Consider the following 5,850-nt stretch of genomic DNA (forward strand, 5'->3'; position numbering starts at 1 on the left):
TAAAGCTTCATCTCATTTACTTTGGGCTTGTTAGGACTGGCTTATTCCTTGGAAAGAGACATCATTCCTGGAAATGTGGAGAATCAGCAAAGGGGAGGAAGTTTTAAATCACTGCCTAACTTGGCTTGGACTGGAGAGTATAATGGTTGGTGAACTAACTCAGTCTCATAAGGACAAATACTGTATAAGACCATTAGTATAGAAATAGATAAATACTAAAAAGTATATGAGGATCTAAGGGAGGGAGGAACAATAGGGTTTGTATGGGTGGGTGGGTAATCATGGGTTCACAGGTTTGATGGGCAGAGGGGGTTAAGTCAGGAAGGTGGGGGGAAATCTAGTATGAGAGGCAATGTATACATATTTTGTAGGAAAATCAGTGTAAAATTTTTAAAAATCTGACAGCTGGAGAGATCCACATCAAAACAACAATTAGATAACATCTCATCTCAGTAGCAATAACAAAGTTTAATAGGACAACAAGCAATAAATGTTGGAGAGGATGCAAGAGATTTGAACTCTTATGCACTGTTGCTGGGATTGTAAAATGGTACAAATTTGGAAAGTAGTTTGGCATTTCCTCAAAAAGCTGAATATAAAAATCTCATATGGCCCACCTACTCCACTACCAGGAATCTGTCTTTGTTGTTGTTATGTGCTGTCGAGTCGCTTGCAACTCATAGCGACCCTAGGTACAACAGCCCTAAACCCTGCTCTATCCTGTGCCAATCATACTGCCTCTGACACACCCATCCTGATCACCCCAGTCACTTAATCAATCCATCTCATAGAGGGTCTTCCCCTTCTGCGCTGTCCCTCCACCCTCCCAAGCATGATGTCCCTCTCCAAGGACCTGTCTCTCCTTACAGCATATCCAAAGTACGTCAGATGAAGCCCCAGAATTCTTGCTTCCAAGGGGCAGCCTGGTTTAACCCTCTCCAGGATCAATCTGTTTGTTTTCTTGGTAGTCCCTGGAACATTCAATACTCTTCTCCAGCACCACAGCTCGAAGGCATCAATTCTCCTTCTATCCCCCCTAGTCATGGTCCAACTCTCTGATGCATAACAATTGATTGCAAAGGCCATAGCCTGTATCAGATGCACCTTAGTCTCCATAACGACACCATTGGTCTTCAGTAGGCTGGAGAGGTCCCTAACAGCAGACTTTCCCATTGCAATACATTTTTTTATTTCCTGGCTGCTGGTGCCAAGAGTGTTGACCATGGAAGCCAAGCAAACTAAAATTGTTAACAATCTCAATCTCATAGCCATCCATCCTAATGCTGCCAATTGGTCCAGTGGTGAGAATCTTTGTCTTCTGACATTGAGCCTCAATCCATACTGAAGGCTGTAGTCAAATTTAACGAAATAACATATGAGCAAGAGCCTATGGTGATGAAGAAGAAGCTCAAGCTGCTTTGAAGGAAATTGCAAAGAACAAGGCCCCAGGAATAAATGGTATGCCAACTGACATATTTCAGCTAACAGATGCTGCCCTGGATGTGTTCACCAAGTTGTGCCAAGAAATTTGGAGAGCAACCACTTGGCCAACTGACTGGAAGAGATCTTTATTTGTTCCCATTCCAAAGAAGGGTGACAGAGTGTGGAAACTATAGAACAATCTCATTGATTTCACACGCAAGCAAGATTCTGCTGAAGATTATCCAAAAACAACTGGAACAGCACATCAACAGAGAACTTCCAGAAGTCCAGGCTGGATTTAGAAGGGGTCGTGGTACTAGGGATATTGTAGCTAATGTTAGATGGATCTTAGCTGAAAGCAGGGAATACCAGAGGAATGTCGATCTGCGTTTCATTGATTATGCAAAGGCGTTTGACTATATAGATCATAACAAACTGTGGCTGATTCTGAGAAGCATGGGAATCCCAGAATACTTGATTGTTCTAATGCGAAACCTATACGTGGACGAAGAGGCAGTTGTCAGAACAGAGCAGGGAAACAATGCATGGTTCAAAATTGGGAAAGGTGTACACCAGAGATGTGTCCTGTCTCCATACTTTCTCAACCTGTATGCAGAACAGATTCTCCGAGAGGCTAGGCTCTATGAGAAGTGTGGCATCAGGATTGGTGGAAGATCTATTAAGAATCTGAGCTATGCCGATGACATAACCCTGCTTGCTGAACTAGGAATATATCTCAAGAAAATTCTAACTGAGACATGAAAGGGGATATGTATACCTCTGTTCATAGCAGTATTATTCACAATAGCAGGAAAATGGAAATAGACCAAATGAATAGCTTGAGAAACTGTGGTACCTTCACATAATGAAATATTATGCAGCACTAGGGAACAACAATTTCATTAAAATACCACATAACATGGGAGAGTCTAGGAAGCATTAGGCTGAGTGAAGTAATTTAGTCCAAGAAGGACAAATACTGCACAAAAATCATTATTGTAAAAATAAAAGGATAACTGGGCAAGATGTGTTTAAATGTTCAAAAGAGGAAGGGGAAAGGAAAAGGGGTAAATCAATAGGATAGCAGAGGTTAGTGGACAGATAGAGGTGGTGAAGGAATAGGAAAGATTAAATGAGGGCTTGAAAAGATGGAGTAATATTATGCAGAGACCGATAGTAGTTAATGACATTATGTATATTAATGACTAAAGCACAATGTACATGAATGAAACAACATAAATGAAAGATTGCATAAAACACAACGTTTATGCATGAAATAAAATTTATCTAAATAAAAATACGGAAGAAATTATAGGCTGATGTTTTAAAGGTTTTTGTGCATTTTAAATAGAAAAGATTCAAAAAAATAAAAAGAAAAGATTCACATTGTGACCACTATATTATTCTGATGATCATAAATAGCAACATTAAATAATTAGAAAAGTATCACAGAGTGATATGTATCATATATTGATATGTAGACATTACCTATCTTCATCATGAGTTGAACTAGGTCACACTACTTGCATTCACTCCCCTTAACAGCTAAGACACATTTGGTCAAATTGTTTTAGCTCAATGGGCCTCAATTTACATATATGTGGAATGTAAATAGTAAAAAGCCTATCTAATAGAGTTAACGAAATATTATAAACATACATGAAATACTTTAGACAATATTTAGCACATAAGTAAGCAATCCTTAAACTTCCTTATCATTGCTCTTTTTCTTATTACTTATCACTGAATTAATTCCAACTCGTGGAATGACCTCATATATTACAGAGTAGAACTGCTCCATAAAGTTTTCTTAGCTATATGTTTAGGAAAGCAGGGTATCAGACCTGTCTTCTGAAGTATACCACTGGGCTAGTTGGAAAGTACATTGACAGAGAACTACCAGAAATACAAGCTGGGTTTCAAAGAGGCCAGGACACTAAGAACATCATTGCAAATGTCAGATATATCTTGGCTGATAGCAGAAAGCATTAGACTAATGTCTGTACTTTATTGATTATGCAAAGGTATTTTTCTGTGTAAATCACAACAGATTGTGGCTAACCTTGAGAAGAATGGGAATCCCAGAACTTGATTGTGCTCATGAGAAACCTATATTTAGACCTGAAAGCAGTCCTCAGAACAGAGCAAGGAAACAATGTGTGGTTCAAAATCAGGAAAGGAGTGCATCAGAGACCCATTCTTCCTACCTTTTAAATCCACATGCAAAAACAGATCATACAGGAGGCTGGTCTTTCTGAGCAGGGATGTGGCAAAAAGATTGGAGAAAGACTCATCAACAGTCTTCTTTATGTAGATAACACAACCTTGCTTGCCAAAACTAAGGAAGGCCTGAGGATTTTGCTGCCGAACATCAAAGACTGCAGTCTTCAATATGGATTGAAGCTCAACATCAAGAAGACAAAGATTCTAACCACTGGGCCAATCGGCTGCACCGTAATAGATGGAGAAGAGATTGAGATTGTTAACAATTTCAGCTTGCTTGTTTCCACAATCAACATCAGCAATCAGGAAACCAAAAGTCAAAATGCATTAGGAAAATCTGCTGTCAGGGACCTTTCCAGAGTGCTGAAGAGTGAAGATGTCCGTCTAGAGAATAAAGTGTGCCGGATCCAGGCTATGGTTTTCGCTGTTACTTGCTATCATCAGAGAGCTCGACAATGACTAAGCATAACAGAAGAATTGATGCCTTAAAGTTGTAGTGCTGGAGAAGAGTATTGAATATACTATTGACTGCCAAGAGAACAAAATAGGTCTGTCTTGGAGAGGAAGAAACCAAGTTGTTCCTTGAAAGTAGAGATTTTGAAACCCCATATCACATACTTTGGGGCATGCTGACAGGAAGGACCAGTCCTTAGAGAAGGACATCATGCTTGGAAGAGTGGAAAGACAGCGCAGGAAGACTTTGTATGAGATGAACTGGCACAGTAACTCGAGTAATGGCGGAAGTGGGTTGGAGACAATGAGACTGGCTCAGAATAGGGTAGGGTTCAAAGCTACTGTGCATAGGATCGCTATGAATCGCAGCCTACTCGAGGGCATATTACAATATGAAAAGTGACGGAGGCTGCAACAAGTTCAGAACAAGGTAACGATCATAAACTATTACCAGACGATCCCAGTGTTTATTCACTAGGCAGCATCCACCTTTAGAGACCTCTAGCGGGGAGGCTCAACCCTGAATCAGTAGGCCGACCTATGTGGGCAGAAAGTTACCAGAAAGATTTCATTGTCCAATTCCCTGAAGAATCAGGGCTGAATCCCTCGGGGGTGGGGGTGTGGGGGGGTGGAGGCGGTGTCGAGGGAAATGTTAAGAGCTAGAATTGTTACCTGGTCTTTCTGAGTCTCATAGAGAAGGGTTGGGATCTCAAGGGAAACGGGAAGGAAACGATTACACTTGCAGTAATGCAGTATTATTTCCTGCAGAAGCCAATAGGGTTAATAGCTAAGCCAGGAAACAGCCTCTTGATGGGGCTGGACTAGACCAAGTCTCACGAGAGTGGGAGTCCAATAAAGCAATATCCACCTTGTCGGGTCGCAGTGAGATTAGTACATCATGCTTGCAAGACTATTCCCCATCTATTTACAACATCACACGAGGTCCTGATAAATCTTCTTCCCCAAAGGAATTTCCCTCGCTTGCTGTTTTCCCACCCAAACATCTCTCTATTGTTCTTGCTTGTTCAAGTGGAGCCCCTCTTTGGCCTTGCTTAATGAAGCTGGCTCAGTTGTAAAAAAAAAGAAAAAAGAAAAGTGGCATTAAGTAATTAAGATTATGTACATTAATTAAGGTTACAAAGTTAATGTAACCTGCACTGATTTTTCAGTGTAGTTTGCACTTCGTGATTTCCATAGGAATTCTGCCTTTTTCGAATAGGACGTTGGTCAGAGTCAAACAAATTAAGTTCCTTTAATTCCTAAGAAGACAATTTTCAAGCTCAAGTAATCCCAGAGGAAAAACCTCAAGGATCTACTGGGATTCGAACCCAGGATCTCCTGTTTACGAGACAGGCGCTTTGACCATCTAAGCCATAGAGCCATTCAGGTAACGGAGAAATAAGTTCTCTGTTATTTAGGGACTAGGTAGAATTTCATTTGTCATCTATAAGAATAATATGAGAAGGAAAAAAAAATAATATGAGCTAGACCCACTTTTGTGGCACCTAACAACAAAAGTACTCAAATGTCTTCCAAGGCTCTAATATTTATGGAAGGAGTCTTTGGGGTGCAGTGGTTTAAGCCTTCGACTGCTAACAGAAAACTGAGCAGTTCATGGCAATCCCCTTCTTTGTAAAGATTCATGTTGTTGAGTGTCTTGGAATCAGTTCTGACTCATAGCAATCCTACAGCAGAAAGAAACACTGCTTTAATGTCACCCTCTAAATCATTGCTGTTTGATCCTGTTGTGGC

The 5,850-nt window shown here is 40.4% G+C and overlaps 1 non-coding gene across 1 annotated transcript; it reads right to left on the reverse strand.

Moving 5' to 3' along the window:
* Nucleotides 1–5,405: 5,405 nt before the first annotated feature.
* On the reverse strand, nucleotides 5,406–5,479 carry TRNAT-CGU. Its single transcript has one exon. It is a non-coding gene; the product is annotated as a tRNA-Thr (tRNA).
* Nucleotides 5,480–5,850: the final 371 nt, after the last annotated feature.

The sequence above is a fragment of the Elephantulus edwardii genome, unplaced genomic scaffold, assembly GCF_000299155.1.
Source record: "Elephantulus edwardii isolate Elephantulus edwardi_28Jun2011 unplaced genomic scaffold, EleEdw1.0 scaffold00624, whole genome shotgun sequence".
Classification (NCBI taxonomy): domain Eukaryota; kingdom Metazoa; phylum Chordata; class Mammalia; order Macroscelidea; family Macroscelididae; genus Elephantulus; species Elephantulus edwardii.